General features: G+C 38.8%; 1 protein-coding gene and 1 long non-coding RNA gene across 2 annotated transcripts in view; one reads left to right on the top strand and one right to left on the bottom strand.

Annotated features, from left to right (window-relative positions):
- The window catches only part of LOC123000861 (uncharacterized), a 31,966-nt gene extending 24,811 nt beyond the window's left edge, over positions 1-7,155 (bottom strand). Inside the window, exon 1 of the long non-coding RNA XR_008959751.1 lies at positions 463-7,155. This is a non-coding gene — a long non-coding RNA (uncharacterized LOC123000861). The remainder of the gene's footprint in view (positions 1-462) is intronic.
- DLGAP1 (DLG associated protein 1) overlaps positions 1-18,068 on the top strand; it is an 843,835-nt gene that overhangs the window by 409,379 nt on the left and 416,388 nt on the right. The window lies entirely within an intron of this gene.

Here is an 18,068-nt window from a genome sequence, read left to right as displayed (position 1 = left end):
AGAAAACTCTGCTGAGGACAAGGAGCATCTAAACACACTTGCATGTGCAGCAGAGAGGAAGGGGGAAAAATACCCCCCTTTTCCTAACACCCAGAATTTTCCAGAATTGTACAGATACAGCATACTCCAGTGAACATCGCCCTCACATTCACACAGTGAAACGGATGATAGGTACCTTCTACTCTTAATACATATACAGTTTTCCATAGGTTGTGGAGTCTAGACTTCTCGGTGTTTACCTAATACAGTCTCCCCCTTTTCCTTGGTTATCAGAATTCCAGTTTTATTTTAAGTAGCAATCTGGCCAGCTGAAAGCCCACATTTACCAGCCTGCAAGGCAGTGAGATGTGACCTTTTAAGTAAGTTCTGGTTAATATTAGGGAAAGAGTAGTATGGGACATTATCTGGCTATTCAAAAAGCTGGCTTAGCTGGGAGATTTGCCCCTTTAATCTCCTACTTACCTTCCTCTGGTCTTGTGTTTAAGGGCTGGCTCTCTAGCAGCTATCTTGGAACATGAGGTGGCCTTAAACTTGGAGTAACTCTGGAAAGAAAGCATAAAGATTGTAAGCACTGGAGTCCCTGACTACCAAAGAATCAAAATACCAGCACTGAAATACTCAGCTCTGAATTGTTTTTCTTGAAAAAAGTTACATGTCTATGTTTACAATGGAAAACCCAGTGATGGACTAAAAAAACCAAATCTAATATTGTGCACTAGGCCTTAACTTCTGGTAACTATCATATGTGCCCTAATGATTCTTAATCTCATTTCACTATGATTGCCACATAGTTTACTGCACTGTAAGCTCAGGTGGTTACGCGTTTTTACCTCAATGAAAAAACTGGAGAAATGCATTGTGTTCTGCAATGTCTGAAAGAGCCTGCAGGTAAAACATAGCACAGTCGTACTCCCTGAATATCACAGACAAGCACACATTCTGGGATGTGGTGCCAGTCATTTGCCTTTTGCATAGCTTCATTCTTTAGAGGGTCAGTCAGATATGGCAGTCCAAAAATCCTTTTGTAATGCTTCTCTTCTTTTCCACCACTCTGGCCTCTCTACCTGCTATGGCTCCTTGTGGTCTCATGGGGGTACTCATGCGCCCAATGGTTCCTATTCTTGGCCAGGTGAGAGAGGACCTCGGCATATTTTCCCCCAGCTGTATTGATATATAATTAACATATAACACTGTGTAAGTTTAAGGTTGTATATCATGATGACTTGATTCATGTATATGCTGCAAAATGATGCCAAAATATTATATCCTAAATATTCTCACTACACACACGTTAATTATGTGGCGTGATAGATGTGTAAATATTATTTTGGTAACTTTCAACCATATAATACAGTAGTTCTGACCACTGTACACACAGCAGGCACACCTTGGAGACACTGCAGGTTCGGTTCCAGACTACTACTATAAAGTGAGTATCTCAACAAGGCTACTGAAATGAAGTTTTTGGTTTCTCAGTGCATATGAAACTTAATGTTTAAAGTGCAATAGCATCATGTCTAAAAAACACAATGTACATCTTTACCAAAAAAATGTTAAGCGTCATCTCAGCTTTCAGCTGGTCTTCATCTTTTTGCTGGTGGAGGGTCTTGCCTTCAGGGTGGTGGTGGCTGAGGGGTGAAGTGGCAATTTCTTAAGACAACAATGGAGTTTGCCATAAATCTCATGTCCCAACCTCTGCTAGCTTCAAGCATTTCCTTTACAGCTTCCTCACCTCTCTTAGCCTTCACGGAATTGAAGTGAGTGAAGGCCTTGCTCCTGATCAGGCTTATGGGGAATTTGGGGGCTGGTTTGATGTCCTATCCAAACCACTAAAACTTTTCTCCATGTCAGCAATAAGACTTTCACTTTCTTATCACTGTGTGGTCCCTTGAGTAGCACTTTTAATTTCCTTCAAGAGGCCTAGCTTTCAGCCCATCTTGGCTTTCAACATATCTTCCTCACTAAGCTTAATTATTTCTAGCTTTTGATTTAAACAGAGAGATGTGTGACTCTCACTTGAACACTTAGGCCAACTAACAACTCTACAATGGCCTCTAACTTTAATACCGTTGTGTCTCAGGGAATAGGAGAAGGGGGAGAGATGGGCAGCAGTCAGAACACAGACAACATTGAAGTTCACTGTCTTAATATGGGCACAGTTTCTGGTCCCCCAAAACAGTTACCATAGTAACATCAAAGATCGCCATAGCAAATATAATGATGATGAAAAGACTTGAAATATTACGAGAATTACCAATATGTGACCCAGAGACATGAAGGGAGCAAATGTTGTTGGGAAAATGGCACCATTAGACTTGCTCAACAGAGGGTTGCCACAAACCTTTTCATAAAACACATAGGATCTGTAAAGTGCAGCAAAGCAAAGCACAATAAAACTAGGTATGCCTGTACACCCTGGACCTTATTCACCTTACAACCAGAAGTTCTCACCCTCTGACCAACATTTCCCCACTCCTCTGGCCCCTGGAGCACCACTGTACTCTGTCACGCGGATTTCATCTCTTCTAAATTCCACCTGTTAGTAAAATCATACAGTAGCTGTCTTTCTCTGATTTATTTCCGACACTCTCAAAGTCCATCAATGTTGTTGCAAGTGACAGGACTTTTTGTGGGGTTTTTTATGGCTGAAAAGATGCCATTTTATATACATATGACACATTCTCTTGACCCATTCATTTGTTGATGGAGGCTTAGAGTTTTCTATGTCTCGGCTGTTGCGCATATCGCTGCAGTACACATGGCGTGCAGATATCTTTTCAAGATCGTAATTTTACTTCCTTCAAATATATACCTAGAAGTAGAATTGCTGTCTCATACAGTAGTTCTCTTTTTGAGTAACCGCCATACTGTTTTGCCTTATGACTGAACCAATCTACGTTCCCACTGACAGACGGTCGTTCTTTAAACGGGAATAACTACAGGCCAGTCCCATTTCTATCAGGAGAACATTAATCACATAACATAACTTACATGTGTTATTATGCAACAGTTTTCCATTTTGAAGAGTGAGGAGAAGAAGAAAAGAGAGGAACAAAGAGTGAACCCTATTAGGCCACGGGCACCTTGTGATTTGTGTCCTTCGTTAGACCTTAAATTCCTTGCGGGAAAGTACTCCACTTTATGTCCAATATCAAGGTTAGTGACGGCACATTTTAACTGTTTTGTCATTTATTTGTTGAATGAGTGAATGTGTGATAACTAGGCAAATGTTTACTGCTGGCATGGCGGTTGTCCTAGCGTCAGCTGTGACACAGAAGGAATAATGGATGTCATTGAATGCTCTGCTTAATGCAGTTCACAAAAGATTACTAATGCCAGAGAGTAAAATAGCAACCTGGCCATCTGCATCCATGATTCAAGGAAGGGGTCGAGAGGGGTTTGGAGCATAAATGGAGTTAAAAGAGAATTAGTGGCAAGTGCTCCCTTCCTATTTCCTGCAGCAGGCTTCATCAGCATTTGCTCTCCTACTTTGAACAACCCGGTCCCATTTTGTGCATTGGCTCAGAAGTCAGAAAAGTTAAATAGAACCCCTAAAAAGCAGCATGTGGAGCACCCGTGCTACCTGAATGAAAAGCATATGGTAATTATATAGAAACTGTGATCATTATTTTTCCCCATCACTGGTTTTGTGTGTCTGCCTTTCACAGCATAAGAATAAAACAATTTTACAGAAAAATTCAGAAAGTTCAAAAATGCTGGGCATGAAAAATGACTTTCATTTTTGGACAGATGTGATATATCTTCAAGAAGCTATTTATATCTGACAGCTGTACCTGTCTTTGAAAAACTTTATTTTTTTAAATTGTAGCATGATGAAAGGTTCTACAGGTTTCTGCACAGAGTCTCTGGTAAGACTTTTGCCACTTGGATTTGCAGACAGTAACTAAGAGAACAAGAAAACACTTTATAAATATAGCTATTTTTACTTATTTATACTTGAAAAATATAATTAGGTGTGTGATTTTGTAAAGAGATGACAAGTTGCTATCTTCATTTCACATAGTAGCTGGACATTTGTAGTTGTTGTATCATAATGTTCTACTGAAAAATCCTAATGAGTGGCTGGATCGAGGAAACTGTGCAGGATTTATTAGTAACTCCACTTTTTAAAATGGTTTATGTGACAATTAAGCAAGTGAATAGTCACCTTTTCAAAATTTGAATTCTTACCATCAACAGAATGAGCAGCAGGCAAAAAGAGAACCATAAAAGAAGCAATAATAAAAAGCAAACTTAAGACAATCTAAAATTAAAGATGATAGAAAATAATTTCAAGGAATTCAACTGAAGTGGACATTGACTCTGATTGGTGTAGGTTGTATATGTGTATTGCATAAGTCCTTGAAATAAGTCCATAACAACAGAATAGCAAACCAACACATAATCACGAAACACCTTACTATGACGAAAATAATATAAGAACAATCACAATAGCACATTGAGTACCTGCATGAGCCAGGTGCTATGCTGAACATTTAACATGTCATCCCATTTATTCTTCAATTTTCATGCAATTACTGTATTCTTTAATTGAATTAAACATTGCCACTACCTGTATTTCATAGAAAAGGGGACAGAAGGGTGGTTCTAGTTCAAGATGAGCATATAGAAGGATCCTGAACCTATAGCTACATATGGAACAGTTTCCTTAAGGGGGAAAATACTAGCTGAGCAACTCCTACATATTGGACATATGGGTGGGGGGAGCAGGTAGGAAAAGCTCAGATGAAATCTCACTATAAATTCAACTCTGGCTCAGTGACCTGCAATCAGAAAGGAACTCAAACCCTGAGCTTCTCCCTGAGGAGCAAAGGGTTTGAACTGCACATCGGGCACCCTAACTTTTAAGACATGCACTTGAGAGACAAAGCATCCAGCTTTGAAAGGCACAGGAACTTGCATTCACAAGACCCATAAGGCAATCACAAACTGAGAAATAATATAACATCAGAAAAAGTCCTTAATGAAATGGAGATAAGTGATTTACCTGATAAAGGGTCAAAATAGTGGTTATAAAGATGCTCACTAAACTCAAGAAATATTTAAAAGTACCAAAAAGAACAAACAGAGCGAGCTGGAGAAATAAATACAATAATTCAACTGAAAAGTACAATAGAGGGGATCAATGACCTTAAAGATGGGTCAGTAAAACTCATGCACTGAGACCAGAAAAAAATTTTTAAAAAGGATGAAAAAGAGTGAAGAGTGAAGACCACTTAAGGGATATATGGGAAAATATCAAGTGGTCCCAGAAGGAGAAGGGAGAGAAAGAGGACATAAAACGTAATTGAAATAATGGCTGAAAACTTCCCTAACCCAAGGAAGGAAAGAGACATCCAGGTCCAGGAAGCCCAGAGAATCCCCAGTAAGATGACTCTAAGAGACCCACAAGACAAATTATAGGAAACCCTCCCCCCCCCCCCACCACAAGATAGAAACTTTGCAGGCCAGAAGAAAGTGGCATAATATATTCAAGGGGCTGGAAGGAAAAAACCTGCCAAGGAAGAGTACCCAGCAAAGATGTCCTTCACAATTGAAGGAGAGATCATTTTCCAGACAAGCAAAATCTAAAGGAGTTGATCACTAGACTGGCTTTACAAGAAATGTTAAAGGACTTCTATGTGCTGAAACAAAAGAATGCTAATTATAATACTACCTTTAGCCACAAAACTTATGTTTCATGGCTAAAGGTAGATATATAAGAAAATTCAAAATAATCTAATGATGTAAAGTTGGTAAGTTAATCACTTATAAAGCTGTTATGAAGGTTAAAAGTAGTAAAAGTAACTATAATGAAAATAATTTGTTAGAGAATACATAAGATAGAACAATGTAAATGATGATATCAAAAACAAAATGGTGGGGTAAAAATATTGAGCTTTAAATGCATTTAGACTTATCAATTTAAAATAGAATGTTATCAATAAGTTAGTTACTTCTATAAGCCTCTTGGGAACCACACAACAAAACCTATAGTAAATACGCAGAAGTTAAACAGAAAGAAATCTAAGCATACTACTACAGAAACCATCAAATCACAAAGGAAGAGATTAAGAAAAGGAGGCAAGGAATTTTTAAGACAGCCAGAAAATAATTCACAAAAGAGCAATCAGTACATATTTATCAATAATTATTTTAAATGTAAACGGACTAAATTCTTTAATCAAAAAGACATTGAGTGACCAACTAATACCCATCCGCCTACAAGAGACTCACTTCAGATATAAGGATATACACAAACTGAAAGCAAAGGGAGGGGAAAAGATACTTCATGCAAATTGAATACCAAAAAAAAAAAAGCTAGGTAGCTACACTTATATCAGATAAAATAAGCATTAAGAAAAAGATTTGTAATCAGAGATAAAGAAGGTTATTACATAATGATAACAGATTCAATCCAGCAAGAGGATATACCATTTATATTTATGTATCCAACATAAGAGCATCTATATATAAAGAGTAAATATTAATGTACATAAAGGGAGACATAAGAAGCAATACGACAATAGTAGGGGACTTCAATCCCTCACTTTCATCAATAGCTAGATCATTTAGACAGAAAAACAATAAGAAAACACTGATCTTAAGTGATATGTTAGCCAAGATGGCCTTAGGAGACATACAGAACATCCCATCCAAAAACAACAGGACATACATACTACTCAAGCACACATGGCACATTCTCCAGAATATTCTAGGGTACAAAATAAGTCTTAATATAAATATAAGAATATTGAAATCATATCACACATCTGTTCTGACCTGATGTTCTGGGTAGCAATCAGTTACAAGAAAACTGGAAAATTAACAAGTATGTGGAGATTAAACAGCATGCTACTGAACAACCAATGGGTCAAAAAAGAAAAATTTTAAATTACCTTGAGACAAATGGAAATACAACATACCAAAACTTACTTATGGGATGCAGAAAACAGTTCTAAGAAGGAAGTTCATAGCAATAAATGCCTGTATTAAGAAACAAAGATCCTAGCTTTATGCCTCAAGGGAACTAGAAAAAGAAGAACAAAGTTCAAAGTTGGTCAAAGAACAAAAACTAGTGCAGAAATAAATGAAATAGAGACTAAAAAGACAATAGAAAACATCAATGAAACTAAGAGCTGGTTCTTTGAAAAGATAAAATAGATAAAACTTTCAGGTAGACTCACCAATAAAAAAAAAAAAAAGACTCAAATAAATACATTCAGAAATGAAAAAGGAGCTGTTACAACTGATACCAAAGACATGCAAAGGCTCCTAACAGACTACTAGGAACAATTATAAATCAACAAGGTGGACACCTAGAACACAAGTTTGAATTTTTAGAAACATACAACCTACCAAGACTGAATCATACAGAAGTAGAAAATCTGAACAGACTGACTTTTAGTGAAAATATTAAATCAGTAATCAAAAATCTCCCAAGAAACAAAATTCCAGAATCACATAGTTTCAATAATGAACTCTACCAAACATTAAAAAAAAAAAATTAATGGCAAACTCTTCCAAAAGCAGAGGAAGAAAGAATACTTCTAGACTAATTTTATGAGGCTAGCATTACTCTGATACCAATGCCTGACAAGAACACCATAAAAGAAGAAAATTATGGGCTAATATCGCTGATGAGCATAGAGGCAAAAATCCTCAACAAAATATTAGTAAGCCAAATTCAACAATACATTACAGGTAGCCCCTGCTTTCCAAAAGTTCATGTTACACCACTTCACTTTTACAGAAGACCTACATTAGCACTTATTTTATGAAAAATGCTGTTAACATAGTAATATACGTCTTTCATAAAAGCAAAGTGGCTTAAACAATCTTTTGGAAGGCATGAAATACTCCATGTTACTCCATTTCAGCTTATGAAAGGTTTTATAGGAAAGCTCTTTTAGATAGTAAGAAGATCATACACCATGACCAAATGGTATGTATTCCAGGTTGCAGGGATGGTTCAACATCTGCAAATCAATGTGATATAATACATTTTTTAAAAAAGGTTAAAAAATCTTACTGTCTCAATAGATGCAGAAAAAACATTTGACAAAATTCAACATCCACTGATGATAAACTCCCAACAAAGTGGGCATATTGGGACTGCACCGGAACATAATAAAGACCATACCATGACAAGCCCATAGCTAATTCACACTCGGTGGTCAACAGCTGAAAGTTTTGACTCTAAGATCAAGAACAAAACAAGTATGCCCACTCTTGCCACTTTTATACAACATAATGGAAATTCTAGCCAGAGCAATTAGGAAATTGATTAAAGAAATTGAAAAGTACACCAATAAATGGAAATATATTCTGTGCTTTTGAAGAATATTGTTAAAATGTCTGTACAACCCAAGGCAATCTACAGATTCAATGCAATCAAAATTCCAAATTTTATCAAAATATCAATGGCATTATTCACAGAAATAGGTCAATCCTAAAATAGGTATGGAACCACAAAATGCCCCAAACAACTAAAACAACCCGAAGAAAGAAAGAAAAAAGCTGGAGGCATTATGCTTCCAGATTTCAAACTATATTACAAAACTATAGTAATCCGAATAGTATAGTATTGGCATAAATCAGACACATAAATTAATGGAACATAATAGCCCAGAAATAAACCCGCGTTTATATGATCAAATAGTTTATAATGAACCAAGAATATACAAATGCGAAGGGACATTTTCTTCAATAAATGGTTTTAGGGAAACTGACTATATATATATATTATATATATATATAATAAAATAAAACTGGACCACTCTCTTCCATCATACAGAAAAATTAACTCAAAATGGATTAAAGAACATAGACGATAAGCAGCTTGGTAATGGTCTTGGACATGATTTTTTGGATTTGTTACTAAAAGTATAAATAATCAAGTGGGATTACACCAAACTGAAGAGCTTCTGCCCAGCAAAGGAAACCATCAACAAAATGGAAAAGCAACCTACAGAATGGAAGAAAATATTTGCAAATCATATATCTGATAAAGGGCTGATATCCAAAATATATAAAGAACTGCTACAACTCAACAGCAAATAATCCATTTAAAATATGAGCAGAGGATCTGAATAAACATTCTTCCAGAGAAGACAGACGGTCAGCAGGTACACAAAAAGGTGCTCACCATCACTAACCATCCAGAACCACATCAAAGCATCCAGCAAATCAAAACCATATTGAAATCATCTCATACTGGTTGGAATGACAATCATCAAAAAATACAAAAATACCAGCAACGATGTAGAGAAAAGAGAACGCTTGTGCACCTTTCGTGGGAATGCAAACTGATGCAGCCACTATTGGAAAATAGTGTGGAGGGTCCTCAAAAAATTAAAAATAGAACTATTCGTCCAATCCAGCAAATCCACTTCTGAGTAAATGAAAATGAAGGTAGGTTGAGTTCACAATGGTGGAGCAGGAAAATCCTGAGCTCATCTCCTCCCCCGGAAGCATCAAAGCTACAACAACATATGTCTTTCTCTGGAAATGACATATAAAGTAGCAGAACAGTTCTTCCACAACTAAAGGTATAAAGATGAAGCCCCATCAAGATGGGTAGGAGGGGCAGAGATGCAGTCTGGTCAGGAACATTCCTCCAGCACAACAGCTCACAAGTGGGATGGATATCACAAATGCAGAGGTCCTCTCTGAGGAGAGAAGGGTTCAAGGCTCACATCAGGCATTCCTATCCTGGGAATCAGCATCAAGAAGATGAGCCCCATAATTTTTGAAAAATCAATGGGGCTTTACTACAGGAGAGCCAGAAGCCTTCAGAAAACAGAAACTCTGCTCTTAAAGGGCCCATACACAAACCCAACTCTAGACTCAGCACAGAGGCCTCAGTTTGTAAAGTGCCAGGGCTTTATGTAAAGGAGAGCTACTGACTAATTTTAGAGTGTGTTCTGGAGGGGTAGTTTTTTCCCCAGGAACAGAAGCACAGACTGGTACCATTTTTCTTAATCTCCTTCTATCTAGCTGGCCCAGCACTAGCAGACACCATTTCTGACACTCTCCATTTGCCCTACTACTACCATTCACTCTGCCCACCAGATCCTGAAGCTTTTACAGTAAGACATCACAGCCAGCCAGACTGGGGCCAGCTTCACCCACCAACATGCCTTTAGCTACCCAGCCATAACAGGAGGGCACATGCAGCCCAAAGAGGACACCACTGGAACCCCTGGTTCTGGTGACCAAAGGGAGTTGCAGTTCTGGGCCCTACAGGACACCTTCTACATAAGGCCAATCCTTCAACACTGGGAAATATAGGTGATCTACCTAATACAGAGAAACAATCACATAATGTCAGGCAAAATGAGGAGACAGAGGAATACGTTCCAAATGAAAACACAAGACAAACCTTTTATAAAAAGTAAATGAAATGGAGATAAGCAATCTACCCAACAGAGTTCAAAACAGTAGTCATAGAGATACTCACCAAGTAAGGAGGGCACGTATCGCATGGCGCACTGGGTGTTATACGCAACTAATTAATCATCGAACTTTACATCAGAAACCGGGGATGTACTGTATGGTGACGAACATAATATAATAAAAAAACATTAAAATAAAAAAAAAGATACTCACCAAACTCAGAAGAATGGGTGAACACAGTGAGAACTTCAAAAGAGAGAGAATTTTTTTTAAAAATCAGACCCAGGGTTGCCTGGATGGCTTAGCTTGTTAAGCATCGAACTCTTGGTTTCAGCTCAAGTCACGATCTCAGGATTGTGAGATTCTTTCCCTCTCCCTCCCCCATCATTCCTCCCTCCACTTGCACTCTCACTCTCTCTCAAATAAATAATCTTCTTAAAAAATTAAAAATCAGACCTGAAGAATACAATAACTGAAATGAAGAATACACTAGAAGGAATCAGCAGCAGATTCCATGATGCAGAGCACACACCTCAGAAATCTGGAAGACTGGGTAATAGAAATCACTGAGCTGAAGGACAGAAAGAAAAAAAGAATTTTAAAAGTTGAGGGTAGTTTAAGGAACCTTTGAGACAAAATGAAACAAAACAACACTTGCATTATAGCGGTTTCAGAAGATGAGAAAAGGGCAGTAAATTTATTTGAAAAAATAATAGCTGAAAACTTTTCTAACCTACAGGAGGAAACAGACATCTGGGTCTAGGAAGCACAAACATTCCCAAACAAGATGAACCCAAAGAGATCCATACCAAGACATATGATAATGAAAATGTCAAAAATTAAACATGAAACGAGAACCATAAAGCAGCAAAAGAAGAGCAACTAATTAATACAAGGGGACCCCCCATAAGGCTATCAGCTGCTTTTTCAGTAGAAACTGAATATCTAAGGTGACTTCCTTCTAGCCTACAAAGTGCTAAAAGGAAAAAATCTACAACCAAGAATACTCTACCAGGTAAGGATATCATTCAAAATTGAATGAAAAACAGAGCTTCCCAGACAAAAGTTAAAAGAGCTCATCCCACTAAACCAGACTTACAAGAAATGTTAACGAGACTTCTTTAAGCATAAAAGAAAAAAAAATATGAAAGAAAAGTTCTTAGTGTTAAAAGCAAAATGTGGGGGGCACCTGGGTGGTTCAGTTGGTTAAGCATCTGACTCTTTTTTCTTTTAGATTTTATATTTTTTTTGAAAGAGAGCACACGAACTGGGGGAGGGGCAGAGGGAGAGGGAGAAGCAGATTCCCATGGATCAGGGAGTCCAACATGGGACTCGATCCCAGGATCCAGGACCACGACCCTAGCCAAAGGCAGAAGCTTAATCAACTGAGCCACCCAGGTGCCTAAGCATCTCACTCTTGTTTTCCACTCAGGTCATGATCTCAGGGTTGTGAGATCAAGCCCTGCACTGGGCATGGAGCCTGCTTAAGATTCTCTCTCTTCTCCCTCACTCTCCCCCTCTGCCTCTCTCTCTCTCCCACTCCTTAAAGAAAAAAAAAGGCAAAATGTGGTAAAGGTAGTGGATCAACCACTTATGAAGCTAGTATAAAAGTTAAAAGACGAAAGTAATAAAATCAACTATATCTACGATAACTAAGGGATACACAGAATTAAAATATGTAAAACATGAGGTCAAATACATATGAGTAGGGGTGGAAGAATAAAAATGTCATTATTTTTTAATCTGTTCAAACTTGAGCCACCAACTTAGAATAGACTGCTATAGATACATAGGGTGTTATATATGGACCTCATAGTAACCACAAGCCTATAATAAATACACAACAAATACAGAGAAAGGAATCCAAACATAGCACTAAAGAAAGTCATCAAATCACCAGAGAAGAGAGCAAGCAAAGAAAGGAACAGAGAACTACAAAACCAACCCGAAGCAATTAAATTGGTAATGACTACATACCTATCAATGACTACTATAAACATAAGGGGAGTAAATTCTGCAAGCAAAGTAGATATGTAGACCTGTATCTATGCTGCCTGTAAAAGACTTTCATCAGACCTAAAGACACATACAGACTGAAAATGAAGGGATGGAAAAAGACATTCCATGCAAATGGAAACAAACAAAAGCAATACTCTATCAGACAAAGTGGACTTCAAAACAAAGACTGTCAGAGAAAGACAAATACCATATGATTTCACTCACATGTGAAATTTAAGAAACAAATCAGCAAAGGGGGAAAGAAAAAGAGGGGCAAACCAAGAAACAGACTCAACTATAGAGAATAAAGTGATGGTTACCAGAGGGGAGGTGAGTAGAGGCATGGGTTGGGTAGGTGATGGGGATTAAGGAGTGCACCTGTTGTGAGCACAAAGGGTTGACTCACTGTACTGTGCACCGAGGCTAATATTACATTGTGTGTTGACTAACTGGAATTTAAATAAAAACTTTTTAAAAAGATAAATAAAACAAAGACTGCAACAAGAGAAAAAGTAGGGCATTACATAATAATAAAGTGATCAATCCAACACAATATAAACAATTTTATGTAGGCACCCAACGTAAGAGCACTTATATATACAAAGCAAATATTAACAGACATACAGAAACTGATAGCAATACAATAATAGGAGGGCATTTTAACACCACACATCATGGAGAGATCATCTAGACAGAAAATCAGTAAGGAAACAGTGGCCTTGAATGACACATTAAGACCAGACAGCTAAATATATAAACACAGAATATTCCATTTAAAACAGCAGACTATTCATCCTTTTCAAGTACACATGGAACATTCTCCAGGATAGATCACGTTAGGCCACAAAACATGTCTCAAAAAATTTATCATAGAAATAATATCAAGCATCTTTTATATCCACAACAATATGAAAGTTGAAACCAATTGCAAGGAAAAAACTAAACCCCACCCATGTGGAGGCTAAACCAAATTAAATAATACATTGAAAGGACCATACACTATAATCCAGGAAAGTTGTTCTAATATCCACAAACCCATTAACATGATGTACCACTTTAACAAAATAAAGGATAGAAACAATATGATCATTTGAATAGATGCAGAAAAAGCATTGGGCAAAATTCAACGTCCATTTATGATAAAAACTCTCTAACCAAATGGGTAGAATGGGAACAGACTTCAACATAATAAAGGCCACGTATGACAGAAACCGCAGCTAACATCATCCTCAACAATGAAAAGCTCAAAGCTTTTTTCTAAAATGAGGAACAAGACAAGATGCCCACTCTCACGACTACTATTCAATATGGTACCAGAAGTCCTACCCATATCAACCAGACAAGAAAAAGAAATAGAATGCATCCCAATTGGTAAGGAAGAAGTAAAACTGTCACTATTTGCAGATGACATGATACTATATATAGAAAACTCTGAAGACTCCCCCCCAAAACTATTAAAACTAATAAATGGATGAAGTAAACCTGCAGGATACAAAATTAATATACATAAATGTATTGTTTCTATACACTAATAATCGGGAAAAGAAATTAAGAAAAACAATGTCCTTTACAATTGCTTCAAGAAGAATAAAATACCTAGGAGCACGTTTAACCAAGGAAATGAATGGAACTTGAGGGCTTTATGCTAAGTGAAATTAAAGAAAAGCAAGTACCTTGTATCATTTATAGGTGGAATTAGAAAAAGAATTCATAGAACAGAGTGGTGGTTGCCAGAGGCAGTGAGTCGGGGAGGTGAGTGAAATGCACAAACTTTTAGTTATAAGTCCTGAAAATCGTGTACAACACAGCGGCTATAGTTAATAATACTATATTGTATTTTGAAAGTTGCTAGAAGAGTAAATTTTGAAAATTCTCATCCCAAGAAAAAAGAAATTTGTAACTATGTGGTAATGGATGTTAACTAGACTTGCTGGGATGATCATTTGGCAATATACACAATTATCAAATATGTTGTACACCTGAAACTAATCCCGTGTTCTATTTCAATTATATCTCAATTAAAAAACAACAACAAGGAGGCAACAGAGGCCCTGATCTGCCAGGGGCATATAATTTGAGAGCACGGACAGGTTATGATGTTGATAATTACAACTACTCCTACAGCTGTGACTGTAAATATTCAAAAAAAATTAGAGGCTGGAGTAGCATTCTCACAGTGTGCCCCCATTCTCCTTAAGGAACTGAATTAACTTTACGCTAGCGGGTGGGAATAGAGTAGTATTTTTCTTGGGGGTGGAGAAGAGAGTGTTCATTAAGAAATCACAACTGATAAGGGTCATTCCCTTGGAGAGAAGGGAATGCTAGAATTCAGGCGCTTCTTGGACATTCTGTCCTGGAATATTGGGATAAATTGTTTTCTGTCTTTTCAAAAACAGTTTAGCCCTGCTCTTGCCCTAGAAGACAAGGAGGGTGCAGGAGCTTTGTTAGTCCCTCAGAGTTGCTATTTGCCCTTTCTCCCAAATGGACAGAGACAAATACTTGATAAAAAGAAAATATATCAAGAATTCACTCTGTATCATTAGGCATTAAAGATAGGGCAAAAGGAATCAGGAGTAATCGCACACAAAGTGAGTCAGGTAACGTTTCTTGGCCCCACGGCTCTCTCAGTCTAGCTGAGGGGCCAGAGCTGCCCAGGAAAAGTGGCGTAAGCAGTGAAAGCTAAGCATGGAGGACGACGGACACACAGTGAAGCCAACAATCGTCTCCTGTCTAGGAGCCCAGGGAAGATATCATTCAGAGATGTGAACCAACCCGAAAAGGTGAGGGAAGCTTTTCTGGATGAAAAAGGTGGGAAGGTGTTCTAGAAGGACCTACTTGGAGGGCACACAGATGTGGGAGAGGCAAGGTTCATTCTCAGAGCCTTCAGGTACTCTTAAATGGTGGGAGCAGCTGCTGCTCGGGAAGAAGTGACTGGAGAGGATGCAGAAACAAAAGGTGGGACCCAGATTTTGAAGTGTTTTGTGCATCATGTTAACTGTTCTTTAACTGCAGTAACTGGGTACCATTGCAGGCTTCTAAGTGGAGCTCCAAAACAATTGTTTTACAAAAATTAACACTGGCTGTAGAAGGAAGGTGGACTGAAAAGAGAAGAATGTGGTGGTATGGCAGGGGAGGAGGGGTGCAAGCATAACCGGCACAGCCTGGGTGGGGGGTGTGCAGTCCTCACCCCCCCTCCCCCACCACAGACCACCCTGCAATGCTGCCACCAAGTATTCTCTACAGTAGAGGCAGTGCTGGTCCTGTGTTCAATGCCTACCAAACCACAGGCTCGAAAACCACATGGTGACACTCACACCCTAGAGCTCTGCCTATTCCACCCCATCATGCTAGAATCTTGAGCCTCCAAGCCCAGCTCTGAGATATTACCCTGCTCCTACTGTAGATACTCATGAGCTGTGTTGTCTTGAGAAACCACTTAGATTGTAAAACCTCAACATTTTTTCAATATATAAAATAGGAATAGTCATGGCCTATTCCTTGGCTATTTGGAGAACTAAATAACATTTTTGACTTTTACAAATTATAAAATGGATTCCATTTACTAATATAGTGTGGGCCTATTACATAGGGATTTTCCATGGTTCCAAGAACCATGACTTCAAAGGATATTCTGGAGAGAGGGACTCAGTTCCTGGATTTTAGGAAGAAGCTCATGGCATGGGGGTTCAAGGTACAAACTCTGATACCAGCCTACTGAGTTTAATCCTGACTCTGACCTGTGCATGCCCAGGATCCCAACTCAATTAACTGAATTCTGTGTGTCTTTGTCTCATCTATAAAATGGGTTTAAAAATACCTCCCCCACCCAAGGTTACTAATAAGGTTAGATGAGTTCACATAGTTAAGAACTATCGCTGGCCAAGAGTGACTGCTTAATGAGGGGTAGCAATCACTCTTCTGCTGTGACTGAAATTTAGGACTTGCAAATTTAGGATTTAGGAGTTCAGTCATTATCTTTACTATCATGGACACAGCATGCAAAGTAATGGCTATCCACAGGCATCCAACTCCTCATCCCCAGAACCTGTGACTATGGGACGTTACGTGACAAAAAACAATGGAGAGGTTGCAGACGGAATTAAGGGTCCTAATCAATCAACTGACTTTAAAATAGTGAGATTATTCTGGGTTTCCTCGGTGAGCCCAGTTTAACCACATGAGTCCTTTAAAACAGGATTTGACAGGTGGGTGAGAGAGAGGTGATGTAGAAAGATCAGGCCTGCCATTGCTAGCTTTCCAGGTAGAGGGAGGGGGCCCAGAGCACAGCGAGAGTCTCACGTGCAGTGTAAAGTCTGACGCGCAAGGGAGCAAGAAGCTACAGGCTGTTCCCTATTCCCAATGAATGTACAAAATAAAAATGTAATAGAAGAGAACAAGGGAACTTAAACTGAGTTCCTGGAGGGGTCCAATTATGAACTCACTTGTTCAGATAAGGAAGAGACTTCTAAAGACTTTAAAACCTGAAGTATGAAGACTTGAAGCATTAAGGAACAGGTGGGATTTAAGCAGGGCTGTGCATTTGTAGGGGGGCGGGGGGGGGGCTGTCAACTCTCCTAGGTTCACTAGCTGGGTCTATGAAATAAACTGACAACAGGCAGATTCGCAGGAGAAAAAGTATACAAATGTTTAATAATACACGTCTGGGGGCATTGCAGGGGGGAAGGAATACCCTGAAAAGATGTGCGATATGAGAACTTACAGATTATCTTGATAGGGAAGGCAGGGAGATTGAGGGGGGTGGAGGCCACTTAAGGGACTGTAAATGATTTTCAGGAAAAAAGAACGTAGATGGGGGGTATGATAATGTGTGACCGAGTTTATCTGGGTATGGCGTCCACTTGTCATCTCTTCTCCCGTGGTAAGAGTCAGTTTTGCCTGATGATAAAACTCTCTGGGGAAAGGATAGATGACAATTGAGTTCCTTTTCGGAAGATCATCTTTAGGCAGGTAAGGGAAGTTCAGAGAGCGCCTCTCCCTGTATTTGCTGTTTTTCAAATGCCTTCAGTTCAAAATAATTCTTAGGCGAAAGAGGCACCTTTAGGATGGCTTATTCTGCCACCCTTCACATTCAATAAACAGTTCTAAATCCCTGAAAGAGTCAGAGATGGATATGGTATGGTGTTTGCCCTCAGGGCTGGTTGGAAGACTCGAGGGCTTTGATAAGAGGAGAAGCACTAGCCGCTGAGTGGAGCACAGACTCAGAGGCAGGGATGTTGCGACATTGGTGAAGAATGGTAATTGTGGATCTGACCAGGCTGTACGAGGTGAAGGTTCACACAGGGGACCAGTCTTCTCAAATCTGGCTGCACATCGGAAACTCCAAAGGGAACTTTACTGAATCATCTGCTCTACAAGTGGTTCTTAGATATTTGTTTTAAGAACAAACTGACCAAATACACTCACCAATGGATCTTGCTGCACAATCAGGGTTGAGAACTACTGGAACAGGTCACACAGATTACCTGAAGCCAGTGAGCAGTAGATTGCTGTGGACCAGGCATGATGGAGGGGCTCCCCGTCCAAGTGGCTAAGTATGAATGGAAAGGAAGACACAGGTGCACTGATATAGTCATAGTGAATGGATAGGAGGGAAGGAGTATGCAAACAGGGGCCAGCTAAATTGTCAACCCCTGAGGACACAACGACATTCA

This window comes from Ursus arctos, unplaced genomic scaffold (genome assembly GCF_023065955.2).
Source record: "Ursus arctos isolate Adak ecotype North America unplaced genomic scaffold, UrsArc2.0 scaffold_17, whole genome shotgun sequence".
Taxonomy (NCBI): domain Eukaryota; kingdom Metazoa; phylum Chordata; class Mammalia; order Carnivora; family Ursidae; genus Ursus; species Ursus arctos.
Note: the sequence above shows the minus strand (reverse complement) of the source record. Positions and strands in the feature narration are given on the sequence as shown.